Source organism: Dysidea avara, chromosome 14 (genome assembly GCF_963678975.1).
Source record: "Dysidea avara chromosome 14, odDysAvar1.4, whole genome shotgun sequence".
NCBI lineage: Eukaryota > Metazoa > Porifera > Demospongiae > Dictyoceratida > Dysideidae > Dysidea > Dysidea avara.
The window spans coordinates 1037091-1051851 of NC_089285.1; the positions used below are offsets into that span (position 1 = coordinate 1037091).

The 14761-nt window shown below is 38.9% G+C and overlaps 1 long non-coding RNA gene across 1 annotated transcript; it reads right to left on the reverse strand.

The window, feature by feature from the left end:
* Nucleotides 1-4186: 4186 nt before the first annotated feature.
* On the reverse strand, nucleotides 4187-8027 carry LOC136244841 (uncharacterized). The gene is made up of 3 exons (XR_010695580.1): nucleotides 7922-8027; nucleotides 4659-4725; nucleotides 4187-4265 (listed from the first exon to the last, which is right to left on the reverse strand). It is a non-coding gene; the product is annotated as an uncharacterized lncRNA (long non-coding RNA).
* Nucleotides 8028-14761: the final 6734 nt, after the last annotated feature.

Here is a 14761-nt window from a genome sequence, read left to right on the forward strand (position 1 = left end):
TGCAAAATACAGCCAGTAGGACTTGTCAAAACAGATCATAAGAATCCACAAAGGCAATTCAGTCAAGGAGGGAATGGTGTCCTGTTGATTCTTCATCTAATGATATATCTAAGACCAGATATTTTGAACGGTTGTGGTCCCTCATACTTAAGACCACTCGATTCATGCCAACAGGATACTTGGTGTTTTCTGCAACCAGAGTGAGTTTGTACAATTGACACATACATGAGAAAAATTACAAGTCATAACATGCAAAAACCACAGTTCGCAAATTACAAGATGGTATCTCACATGACAAAAATAGCAGCAATAACAGGTTATTGCAATTAACAAAGGTTGAAGGATTATGCCACTGTAGATTTTGAGGTCCTTAAGGCCATAGGTACAGTATTGTGCAATTCAAGTCCATTTCAAAGTGTCACCAACTCCCAGTCAAAGACTCCCTCTTTAGTGTCATCCCTTCATTCTACTGTTCAATAGCAGTACTATCCAAAACAATTCTCAGCATCCCCTTCACGTCAGCAGTAAGACCCCATGCAACCCACAGTATGCCAGTCTCTAAATCTTTCTATTGTCACTTCCTGTGTTGTTCTGGTGTTTGATTTCATTTGATGTCTTTGATATGATTACAGGCCTGTATGGATCACCTAAATGTGCAACAAGCCTGTTGTAAACACTTACACATTTAATAAAATAGGTTACAAGCCTGTAACAGTCCTTTTCTCTCATGAACACAAATGTCAGTCCTGTGTGACTATCCAATATCATGAATCTCCTATAATAAGTAGTATATTTGTATGTTAGCAGGCCTTTAACATACATCTAATCCAAAACAGCCAAGTTGTAAAAAGAGTGCGGCCCTCAAAAAGGCTATGGTGAAAAAGATGTGAAATCCAAGGTGGCGGCCAAGAAATGGCTGTGATGGTAGGTTAATGGTAAAAATTTTAATAACGACAATTCAGGTGAATTTTGGTGCCGCTTAGTCAATTGGCACAAAATTCACCTGAATTGTTGTTATTAAAATTTTTACCATTAACCTACCATCATGGCTGCAACCTTGGATTTCACATCTTTTTGAGGGCCGCACTCTTTTTTTACAGCTTGGCTGTTTTGGATTAGATTTCACTTCTTTTTGTATTTGTATACCCCAAACATAGGCCGGCTTTGGTGCAGGCTGATAGCCCACGCTGGCTGCACAAAGTGACTAATCATTCCTAGCTAACAGAATGACACACCACTGGATTTCTTTTATAGGTTTACCAAACCATTTCGATGATGGGTCTGGAAAACCCAACTTTGCTGTTATGTGCACGGAGGTGAAAATGTCATGAAAATTCTTTCTCTTTTACCAAATCAGTTCAATTGTGGGTTTGTAATTTAAACTTTGAAATACACACTATGAACGTCTACTATGTGAAACTACTCTTGAATTACTTTGTTTAATTAGTTTGTGCTACTTATAATTTGTGTGGTGCATGTAACCATCCGGGGCGCACACCATGTTCTGTATTGTTGCATGGTGCTCGAGGAAACGCTCTTAAGTAACTTAAGTGTTACATAACAGTTGCAATATGGGCACTCCCTCTGCCCTCGGGCATTGGGTGTACATATCAGGCAGACCCTCATGCCCATGTTATAACTACTAAACACATAGGTTGTACTTGGGATGGAATATTTAGTGGAAATGGCGGAAACAGCTAAAAATAGGTAAAGTAGTGTGCTGCTGCTTCTAAAAGCCAGGTGCCCAAGTGTGCTGCAATGAATACTAACCATGGGCGAGATGCATTTCGCGGACTCACGGATTGTACTCGTGGACTAACACTCGCCAACTGAGCTGCAAACAGTGATCCAGTGATTATCCATTTCTTTCAGTACTGGAAGCACCTATAGCTGGTTCATCACTAGCCCTAGCACTATTGTTACAGCAGCAAAGAGGAACGTTAACACCTCTCATAAGCGTATTCTAATTGCAGGCCCGTAGGCAAGGGGGGTGCGGTGGGTGCAGACGCACCCTCCTCTTCAAAAAAAAAGAAGCTCCACAATTTCAGTAAAAAGGTCCACAGTTTCAGTAAAAAGGTCCACAACAGTCATACTAACTCACCATTATTCAGTAATAATAGTATTGGCGATACTACGTAGCCTATATGCTGATCTTATGATTGTGGGTTTATATTATTTTGCACGTGATCCGTACTGTCAAACAACGTGATGGGACATGCAAAACAAAAAGAACATGAAAGGACACTCCAATAGATTTAGATAAAGTAGTAGATACTTTTGCCAGGCAGCATCCACGTAGACTTGAACTTGAATTGCTACCCTGAACTGAAATATATTTAGAAATTATGACACACAATATTTGTAATACAAATACAATATAAATTACGTATATCACTTCTTTTGTACAATGTGTAGACCATCACCATAGGGTTGGATTGTCAATAACTTACTAACGCATACACTGTAGCTAAACTTTTATTGTTTATGTATAGAATTTGTGTATTTTCCCTATGAAATTTCCTTCTGCAATATCATTTCAGTAGTAAAATTTTGTGCAGTTTTAGTGGCTGAAACATCACCAAATTCAGTATTTTAGCATCTATTTTCAAAATTTTCCTGGGGGGGGGGGGGGGAGGGCATGCCCCCAGACCCCCCTAGCCTTGGGTGTGCAAAGCACACCCCCTCGCATGCCCCGCACACACAGGAAGGTCCACCTTTTCTGGAAAAAGTACCCACCCAGGTAATGGGCTGGCTACGGCCCTGAATTGATTAGTGCACACATCACTTTTTGTAAACATAGCCGTATCACCATCTGTAGCTTGATAATAGTGTTTTCAGTACTGAAAGAAATGGATAATTACTGGATCACTGTTTCCAGCTCAGTTGGCAAGTGTTAGTCCACGTGTACAATCTGTGAGTCCGCGAAATGCATCACATCACGCCTGTACGCCTGTGGTTAGTATTTGTTGCTGCACATGCACCTGGGCACCTGGCTTTCAGAAGCAGCAGCACACAACTTTACCTATTTTTAGCCGTTTCTGCCATTTCCACTAAATAAACCATCCCGTTGTACTTTGGGTGTAGTGTATGATAACAGGTGTTAACAAGTATGTAATATAGAAATTTAACCAACTGGTAGGGGGGTGTTCTTATATCCCAATCTACATGTACCTGAATGACAAGGGTAAGTTTTTAAGCCATTTCTATGTACAGTATTTAGACTTAGTTCATGCTGTATATTATAGGGTAGGTAATAATCTAGTCTACTTATTAGGTAACTTTTCACAGTTGAGGGTAGACTAATACGTTATAAACAACAAAGAAAACAAACAACAGTACCACCTCAATCGACACTGTCAGTTACCTTGCTTCACATTGTAGTACCCCCACCCTCTCTATACACACTCACACACGATTACGGAACACACTTACAGGCCCAAATAAAGCCTACCAAACTCTTGCAAAAGACCCTGGGAAATTAAAAAAAAACTTAAGATTAGATTAAACAGTACTATCAAGAGTTAGGTTACTATCAAGAGTTAGGTTACTCTTAAGGCTGCAGCACATGTTGCTGTCAGACCTTCAGTGCTGGTCACTGTAAAGCTGAAACAAGTAAACAAGAGCTCGGTACATACATGTAAACGACTAATGTTTATATGGGTGCACTCATGCAATTAGAAAGTTTGGATGTATTTGTGTACCTCTCCTAGCTAATAGAATGTACAAACACTAGAGTGCCATCCGTTTTCCCCAGGGGGGTAGGACATGACGCGTGCATGACGTAATCAGTATTGCACAAGTCCTTGAAATATTTCACGTGAGCGCATAGTCTCTGTACAAAAGTAGAAGTCGGGGCGCGTTGGGGCTCATCACTTATTTTGATTCTACTTTGTATACTGTTTACAATGGTGTGAGTCACAATGCTACAAACGCTACCGTTGCGAAGTAATTAGGCCTACAGTGATAACGATGTATAGTGGGGACGAATTCCACATCAACAGCAGCAGTAAGCATCAGTGATCATATTGCAATCCTTGTATTGCTATTTATTACTTTTGACAGATAGTACAACTGCATTGAATAAAAATATTTTTGTTAGCGCTTTATGGTGCACGTGGTCGTGTCCTACCTTCCCTGCGTTTTCCCAACCACACACACAGAGACTATACAGAATGCAAGTCACACAAAAACTCACCAGAGGAGTGAAATCTTTGCTTTAATGCTCTTTCATCTCCAATCACACTATCTCTTAGCTGCATCTGTTCCTATAGAAAACAACCACAGCTATACAATGATCACTCAGACTTGATGCTCAGAGATTGAAGTGGGCGGTGTATGCTAAAATACATAGAAGGGACCATACAGAGCTATTGATCACTTTCGGAGTGATTACCACACACACATGCCCACACACTACACACACCTTAAGCCTAAAGCCTTAAGTCGTCCACAACATAACCTGTGATAACAAAGCCTAAAGTAGCTATAGGTTCTTAGAATGGATACTCTTGCAGAACTACACCACACACACACGCATGCACACACACATTACACATACACACTACATGTACAAACACTACACGTACACACACACGTACACACGTACACACACACACACACACACACACACACACACACACACACACACACACACACACCTGGCATGAAATCTTTGCTTTAAAGTTCTTCATCTCCAATCACACTAGTACGTTGCTGCATCGATTCCTATATGAAACAACCACACTTTTAAATGACTACACAATGATCACTCAGCACCTCAGCAGAGGTTGGTCATGCTTCATCAGCCTATGATGTCAAACACACCAATCAAGCTCTGTTCTCGGTGTTAAGACTTGTTTAGCAGCTAGCTAGGAAAGCAGTGCATTGTACTGAGAAAGTTTGCAATAGTGGTAGGCTGCCCTGGCATGAGATATACAATCGATCTTTTAAAATATTAAGAATTGTGAAAGTTGGATTAGTCCAACACGTCCCTTGAGATCACAAGATGAACAATGACACATGACCAACCTCCTCTGATCACTCCCTCTGATGATCACTCAAACTGGATTAAAGTAGGTGTGTATGTTACATAGAAGGGACCAGAGCAACAAAAGTTAGTAAAACAAGAGAAACATGAATGATAGAGCTAAACGACTTTGTAGAATGTCATTGAAGTATAAAGGTAGGGATTTCCCCATACTTTGCTCAATGCTTTTATTTAATGCTCACCACATTGCAAATAGTACTATTGCAATTAGGGATGTGTGAAGGATAGCTAACGTGATAATGAACTTTTTACGATAACGATAACTTAGAGGTGTTGTACTCGCCTGTTCTGAGTGCTGCAATGACCATTCTATTAGAGTGTCTTTGTCATTTACTTTCCCTTTATATAATAGCTCAAAAATAAGCTTCATCACATTTTACATATTGCTTGCAACTGAATTGTATAACAGTGGAACCTGTCTATAAGGGCCACAATTTCTTGGCAGGTGGCTGCTTTAGACATCTCATTTGAGAAATTTTAGGTGGTCTTTATAGAGAGGTGACGTGGCCAGTCTACATAAGTGGCCGTTAAGACAGGTTCCACTGATATTACTTGGCTCACGTGTGCAACTACCATGATATAATTGTGCTGTGTAAACGTTTATAAGTAACAAGATGGATTCATCGCTTCGTCTTGGCGAGGCGTTATGACCATGGCTCACGTGTGCAACTACCATGATTTACTATGATGTAGCAACATGATGGATTCATTGCTTCGTCTTGGCGAGGTGTTACTTGTCAGTCAGTAACAAGACTTTGTTTTACAGCACATTTCATTGTATTGCTAGTTACCACAAAAAGTAATATTACTACGTAATGAGATACTCACGCAATGAATTACTCACAACACTGGTATTAACACAGGTGGCACACACCCATTACCGAGCTCTTTTGAATATTTAACATGAAGCAAAGAAACCAACAAAACTTCTCAGTATCTCATGACCGTGTGTACACTGAGGTGTGAAACTTTGTTACATGATCACAGTGACATATACATCAATTTTTTTTTGTATTGTTAAAAAGTATACTATGCCATACAAATGCTGTCATATATAATTTACATCCAATAAAAACAGAATTGCAAACATGTACACGGCAGAATATCGATTATCCAAGCCCTTGGGGACCAGCAGGTGTGTTGGATATCATAGCTCTGAAAATTTGCACAATATCAGCTCAAATCAGTGTATTACGAACAGCAAAAAAAATTAATTTTTCAACTTCCTCAATAGAACACTCACTACTCTAATAGAGCAATCATTTTTGGAATTGTCTGAATTGAAGTTTCGATAAGTAATTGCATAAGGCTCCCCTGTAAGGCCACCATTATTCTATTCTTTATTTCCTTTTTGTCACCATCGCATCAATGTTTAGATAGACTCACTAAAACTTAACTGTTTACATGTGAATAACAATGTGTAACACAGCTCCAATGTGAACATACTAGCATAACGGCAGAGCTCAAATTGAGGGTATACAGGAGTACACAAAGTATACCTTGTTAGAATTATTTCTGGGAATAGTGTACCTTGTTAGCTTCAAGATTAATGTACTATACTAGAACATTCACTAGAGCATTCATCACAAAGAAATATTCGAGTATTCACTAATCATTCTGTGCTCTTTCGGTAGAGCAGTACTAAATTGATTGGGGGAAGAATCGGTTAAGAAAGCTACCCCACTAGCTCTAAAATTGGTAAGGCCTTTCTTTTTTTCTGTTTTGCTCTCAGGTCTGAACTTCAGTGTATTATAATATATACCTTCATATTATTTTACAATTAAAGCATTGCACAATGGTGCACAAATTTCAGGGGGACTAGTTTACATATGTGAAGGTGCACACACTTACATTCCCCAGCCGCCCACTCCCCTCCCCCCACATGTACCTGTGGTACTCACCAATGGGATACTACAGCATGTAATAACACTAATGATGGAATGTTGTCGCAAGACATAGTGATGTTTTGATGAATAGGCAATATTATTATTAATGTTAATAATTCCACTGGGCACCCCCAAACTCTTTGGCTAAGGTGAATCAACATGAACTGTTTAGTCTCGTGTGGCCAAACCTTTTTTCGCGCAGGGGCTTATCGATTAGAGATTATAAGCGTCCACACCGAAAAGGGTCTGGTCCAGTTCGTATAGGTCTCAGCACGTTCGTCAACACCTGGAGTGTATTTGACCATGGATACATCATTTTACATTCAGAATTATTAATTATCTAATAACATCAAACGGGTATGTTAATAATGTAGTGACTTTAAGTGACGTGACCCAATCAGCAGTCCTTTGGTGTTTTCTGTTTACACCATAAAGCATTAAATAAATAAATAAATAATAAACATCCAACACCATGTTGTTGACTCTGTGAATGCAAACTGGACCAGACCCTTTTCGTGCAGGCACTTATAATCTCCAATCGATAAGCCCCTGCACAAAAATAGCGGTCTGGCCACGTGAGACTAGGAACTGTTGTCCCACTATGGGACAATTGACAAGCATAAATAAGCATAATTTAGTTGCCCCTCACTACACTGCATTGAGTCCCCTTGTTGCAACCAGTACTTGGAATAAGGATTAGATTTACTAGCACAACAATGGAACACTTGGTTGTATCAAATAAATATATAGTGCGACGGAAGGATGGATGGAGAAGGTGGGGGCGTAGGAGCATTGTAACATTCAGAACTACAGCTGGGTGAACTTAAAAACAAACACATAAGTAGGCGATTGCGCCACCTGCCTAACCAGCCTAGGCCTTAAACACGAGCTTAAACAACATTCTAACAACGGTGATCATTATTTAGAATAAACAGGTTCCGTGACACTCGCATTATTTAAAACCACTATGTATTTTGCTTTTGCTTACTTGCTATCGCCTTAATCCATTTTCCTCACACATCAGCGCGGTAAGAAGAAACTCCTATCAGCATACAGCATAGGATTACGAATTTCATAATTCGTGAATTATAAAGTACAAAATCCTAAGACCAGAACAAATATGTAATACGCGCTTCGCGCGCACAGCGCGCGAAGCGCGTATTACATATTTGTTCTGGTCTTAGGATTTCATGTTGCGGGAAAATTCACGGACCATTGTGCCATGGTAGTAATGGTTATGTATAATCAAACTAGCCTTTGGTGCTATCTTGCTACAAACTGTTTAGTGTAATTTCTACTGACTGACTGACTGACTTTCTTACTACTTTCCTTTACGCACAATCGTAACTATCGATAGCAGCTAAGGCAACCGGGCTTGAGTTTTTCCCTGGCATGTAAACAAGCACTTCAGGCCCACAGGTGCTTTAGCATACCACAGTATGTATACAACACATGCACACAATAGACTTAATATTTGTCCTCCACTGTGTCTGAATGTGAATTGTAATGCTTACAGTTTTAAGGCCTTTTGCTTGAAGGAACTAGTTTTAAAGTTTTTATGTTACACAGTGCTATTCTGAAAAGGACATATTATATATGTACGTATATAGCATGTGACTATAGCTGCATGTTTGGACTTGTCCTTACATGAAATACGCCATGCATGGTTACCTTTCTTGAATGTTGTATCCAAAGTACATACACCTTCTGTAGAAATACATAACAAGTATTATTCAAATTACCTCGTATATCTTACCTGTTGATGAAGTCAAGTCATTGGTTGTAGGTTTGTCACTGGTGACAGAGGGCAAATGAAGGTGGCTCCATTGTGTACTGGCCTATTTAAAAATGTGTTGCGATACTTTTAAGTACATATCATGGACACTTAAATAATAGTTAGACGTCAAGAACCAGGGTTCTACGGGATTTAGAAAACTCGAAGGCCCTGGGCTGTAGCGCCCGAGCGCAGCGAGGGCGCTACTAAGGGCCTGAGGGTTTTCTAAATCCCGTAGAACCCAGTGGTTCTTGACGTCTAACTTAATTAGACTACAACTCGTTATTGTACCTTGAGTTGACAGTTGCTTGTAAATGGGAAATGTATGGCTAATTACTAGAAAGAAGCCCTCTACACCTCCCTACATGGCGGGACCTCAGCGTGGCTGTTGCTACCCGTTTAAACGCCCATGCGTTGCCAATGTTACAGGCGCGTGCTATGTATCGAAGTACTGGACTCAGCGACTGGACTACAACTCATTGTTGCTGTTGTTGTGCCTCGACAGCTGCTTGTAAGCAAGTAATGTAGTGTTGATTAGTACAAACAAGCCCATTATACCTCCCTCTAATTCAGTACGGCTGTTACTAGCCATTTAAACGCCCATGCGTTGCCAATGTTACAGGCGCGTAATTATCGTGTTTCGTATCGCCTCAGAGCGTGGTCTCTATTGGACATGACTGTGGCTCTACGAGATTTAGAGACCACGTTTTCAGCCAATCAAATTTCAGTATCAAACTTGTTGTAGTCTAAATAATGTTAAAGTACTGTTAAAGCACTGCCACATGTGTGTATGGACAAATGCAGTATGAGATGAAGCATAGTGCTGTATTATCCTTGCCAAGTGTTGTATGATTTGTATATACAAGTGTTATAAGTGTCAAAAGTTTACATCATTTACATGCTAAGGGGTGTTTAGGGACCAGCCAGACATCCTTGCAGAGTTAACCAGTATATTCAATTGTAGCCCCATAGTAGTGCCATATTTTGAAACAACTATTAGTAACAAATTTGTTCCATGGGCATGCAGTGGTGGTTATTACACATTTTAAAATATGTGAGGTTCCACAATGCAGACATGATCAGTTTAAGGTATAATTATTTGCAAAAAAATTGTTAGCCTCATAGTGATGCCTGGGGTCTGAACTACTTTGAGAGGAATTAGTCATTTCCTAAAATGTGGTCACATATTATACATAGTGCATAGTTATGGTTGGTTATTGTCACCTGTGGTTGTGGTGGTAATTGACACAATTCACTGTATTTTCGGAGTATACAAGCTTGCTTTTTTTGCCTGATCCTCCAAATTTAGCAACCTCTACACCAGCAGGCAACATCTCAGCTGTTACTGGAAATTTCCTCTTAATTGGGAATGAGAAAATCTTTGTCACATGATTGTACAGCATAAGGTACATAAGTTACGGACGCTTATTTACGATGCTGTAAAAATAAAGTTTACTGGCATTATATAAATGTTGAAATGGTTTTTGTCCACATGTAGATGTACAGGGAAAATAGAATACCTTAATTGATGTGCCAGATCATGGTGAACAGACTGAGCCAAACCTCATCTTTGGTTTTCTTCAGTTGTGATTTATGATGGATTAAATAAGCACCTGTAATTTATTTGCTGTGTTGTTGCTGTACAAATCAAGTTTATTTCTTTTCCAACTATAACTCCAAGATTGTTCATCACAAAAGGCTGAAATTTTGGCTGTCCACTTTTTGGTACTAAAGATAACAGAGAAGCAATAAAATGGAATTTCAGGAATGTGCAGAAATGGTCAGTTTTTCCTCAGGGGTCACATTTTCAACCATTGTGAAGAAGTATCACATAGCACTTTCTTAAGTGAAAGACACTTTATCAGGCCAATACTGTATCTCTGTCCCTGCAAAGAAACATAATATCAGGGCTTATGATAACATTTGGATACCAAACAAAATCCAGTCAAATTGCATCTTATTTGTCCAGACAAAGGGTCCCATCAGGGAGCCTAAGCGCTGAGTTGAGTTTATAATGACAATTAATATGTGAGATAATATACATTCTTACAAAACTTCTACAAAGGCAGAGCTTATGATAAGAATTCTCTGTTGTCCTGCAACAATGTCCTGGTAAATCAAAATTGGCTACACAATTGCCAAAATTGACTGGACATGTGGAAGATGAATGCCGAATATGTCCACTGTAGCATAGCAAATGAAAATAATAGTGGTAAGATCACATGCCTTACTTCAGCTGCTTTGTGGTTACAGTACACGAGAGGGTTGGCGATGGTACATTTGTGGTCACTTCCTTGGGTTGTAAGAATGTATACTATCCTGGCAACCAAGTGACTGTTATTTTGATAGCATGCCAGCTCAGCCATTAGGCTCCTTCTTTGTGTTTGATGGGACACTGTGTCCGGACAAATTGCATTATGGTCAGACATCTACGCTATTCAACTGGATTTTGTCTGGTGTCCGGATGTTAAAAGTGACCAGAAATTAACCATTGGGTACTATACCACATAACAGCTGTGGCAAGGCAACTGTCCAGTCATGCAAGAAGGACAAAAAATGCTTATCATAATCGGTATCCATTGCCATATACCCTAGAATTTTAGGGCAGTACATCATGTCACACAAGTGCTGAAGCCACACAAGTGTGACAAGCATTTGACATGGTTGCTTGGAAACTGTGTTTGGGTAGTAAACAACAATACTCACTTCCTTACAGCCTGCTACAACAACTTGGAATCATTTTATTAGTGAAATGAAGTAGAAGATTGTAATGGTCTGACGGTAATGCAACAGTACTTGGAAATATAGCCACAAGAACAGCAGTGCTAGTCTGTTTATTAACTGATGTCATGGTGATTGCCCTTAACATTTTATATGCTTTGGTACATGTTATTTATATGAACTGAAAATCGCATGGAGGATGTTAGTATAAATAGGTGTGCTGGTCAATGAGATTTCACTAATGTCATTAATGTAGAGAACATTACGGAGCCCAAAACTGTCTTAAGGTGGTGGTAGTGCCTTAACGTGATCTCACATTCTTTAAATGTCCTAACGTGTGTGGTATTCAATAATACTAATATTAACAATCAATGAAACAACAGATAAATCATATAATCATACATCATGTGCGTCCAGGCGCCTACACTACAGTCAGCCATATTAAATCAGTCACGTGTCCTCCCGTGCCCTCACATCCCCCTTCCTAAATCTTGTAGGAGGTCTTGTTTGAGTACCAGTTCTAGATCTGGTTAGTATTGGACTTCTGGGAGTCGAACTAGTAGTGGTGGGAGCACATTTATTTAAACTCGTATTCTAGGATGAGAGTAAATTTAGCTGCTCAGGTGGACCAAGCAAAGAATTCAACCTAACTTTGGCATTACTGTAAAGTAACACTGTTGCTGCTGCATTTGCTTACTGTGGAGATAATGACACCAAGAGACTGAACAATTTGTGAGAAGTTTTGATAGATATTTTGATATGATGAATACTAGATGTTTAGAAGAAGGAACACAGAGACCCCTACAAAAAAAGAAAGATGATCGTTTTGAGGTGAATTAATTTTGTTACTCTTGTAACTTTATTGTTATATATGTAGTGGCTTGAGAAGGATTTTTTAAACTACTTGAAGGAGTGTCAATGAAAGGAGTGATCACAAGTTTACTGCAGCACCAAAGAACATGATGCTCCTGTGTTTAGAGACAAGAGAAGGACTGCAGATAACAGGTTAAAAAAGCAATTCAGATTAGCTACTTTACATAAACATTTTGTATGCATTACAGTAAAATCATTTGTGGAGATGGCAAAATTTTTACTTAGTCAACCTGGAGTTGATTATATACTATCAGAAAGATTCTGTCAGGACCGCCTGGAAGTTTTTTTTGGGAAACAGCATGCACGAGGCAGATGAAATGACTATCCAACATCACAGCAATTTTTAAAGAAAACCATGTCAATAAGAGTTCAGGCAACTATAGCCACTGATCCTGCAACAGGAAACAACAGAAAGTGACCAACTCCACAAATTGAAATTGATGAAACACCTTTTAATTTACCAAGAAGAAAGTGCGCCAAACCAGAGACATTGGGCATGATGAGTGTCATCCTGCTGGTGATATATTTAACATGATGCAGCTAGCATAATTTCTTTAATTCTTTCTGCAAGATTACATGAAATAAAATTCACCTTCAAAGTACATTCCTTGTTCACCATTAGCCACCTTCGCCAGTACCTCACAAAAAATGTTGCATACCACAACTTTTAAGTGGATATAGGTTTTTGTACCCATCCACAACACACAGGATTAATTCAACATACCACTTTGTGGCATTGACACCAGGTATTCTGGAAAGCAGCAGATGTAATGTTTATGCCTGTTTGAATATTCTGTTTGTCTTTGTGGTTTATATCTTTCAGTTGTAACCGTCCATCTGGAATTTTGCAGTCAGAGCACCCAAATGGTCACCTGTTGCAGTAAACCTTCCCATTGTTAATGCAATTCCTGGTTTAATTAAGCAAACGACTCTTCAATTTTGCAGCAAGATGAACAGTATCTTGAACAAATGCAATTTTTATTAGGCTGAATGTGAAACCGCCCTTGCCACTTACCAGGTATAGACACAAGACTGTACAGGTTAGATAGAGCAGAAACTTCCTTTTCAAAGTCTATGTCCAGGTGGAAATTCAAGTACCATGGTTGCTGGGATAGGATTATGACCTGGATTGGTGGTGTATTTTCTTCTGAATAAACTTTTCTATTATTGCAATAAAATTTCCTGGTTTCTCAGTGATCTCCCAAAAATAACATTGGTTTCATCAAATCTTGCTGATTTAAAACAATTTACAATATATGGAGGTTGAAAATAATTTACAATATATGGAGATAGCATCATAAAGCTATTTTATTCATTTGTCCTTGTTTCTTAGATGCACCAAACATCGAGAATCACTGTATAAGTAAACTGAAATAATGCAATGTTTGTTTATTGTGCAGATCAATGGACGGTACATCAGTTGGGAGTTTACAACAAGTAGATATCTCCATAATTAGTAGCTAAAGCTGTCAATAGCAGATTAAAAATTATAACTACATAATTATGCAACTTAAAATGATAGCTAACTAGCAGCATGAGTCAAACAACACAGTGGAACAGAGCCTGTAGTATTCAAATAACTAAAAGGTCTGAAGTTGTGTGGAAGTCGTGTTATAGCTTAAGGCCACCATTATTATATTGCTTATCTCTACAACAAGCAGGTAACAAGTAGCAGGTATCTCTACAACAAGCAAGTATCTCCATATGGAGATAGCATGATTGTTGGTCATTTAAAATTTTTTAATCACAAATAACTAGTATGCATATATACATACCTGATAGGATGAGTCATGAGAGCTGATTGAAGAAGCTTGTTTATGTAGTGATTCAGTGAAAAAGGAATGACTCGATAAAGCAACAAATTTGAAAACCTATATAATATACACATAAATTGACTAATCATACTCATTTATGTTTATTAGCTACTTCCCCTCTATTAGAATATAATAATTTGTAATAATATATTGCTTTAGGCCATCAGTATTATATTCCTTGTTCACCACATGTATCAAATGCATTAGCTGTGCATATAGAAGGGTGAAGGTCCTTCCACTCTTGTTCATCAGGGAGCATGGGAGTACAGTCCTGGCAGCCTTCAAGATCGAGATACTCTAATAGAGTACAGAGTAACAAGAGTCAAGTGTATAAATGATAATAAATAATCACCTCCCACCTGCATCAGCTTTTGTTCCATTGGTTGACGAGAAACAAGCTATATAATAATAGTGGCTTTAAGCTATAACGCGACTTTCCACACAACTTCAGAGTAATGGATTTTTCAGTTATTTGAATACTATGGGCTCTGTTCCACTGTGTTATTTGGCTCATGCTGCTAGTTAGCTAATGTAGACCTATTTTCTCCATCAAAGTTAACTGGCACAGCAAGCCTGGTGCTACCTTTCAGTCCTGCCCCTACTTAAATTACAGAAACTTACAACACTTGTACTTTAGTTGTAAATC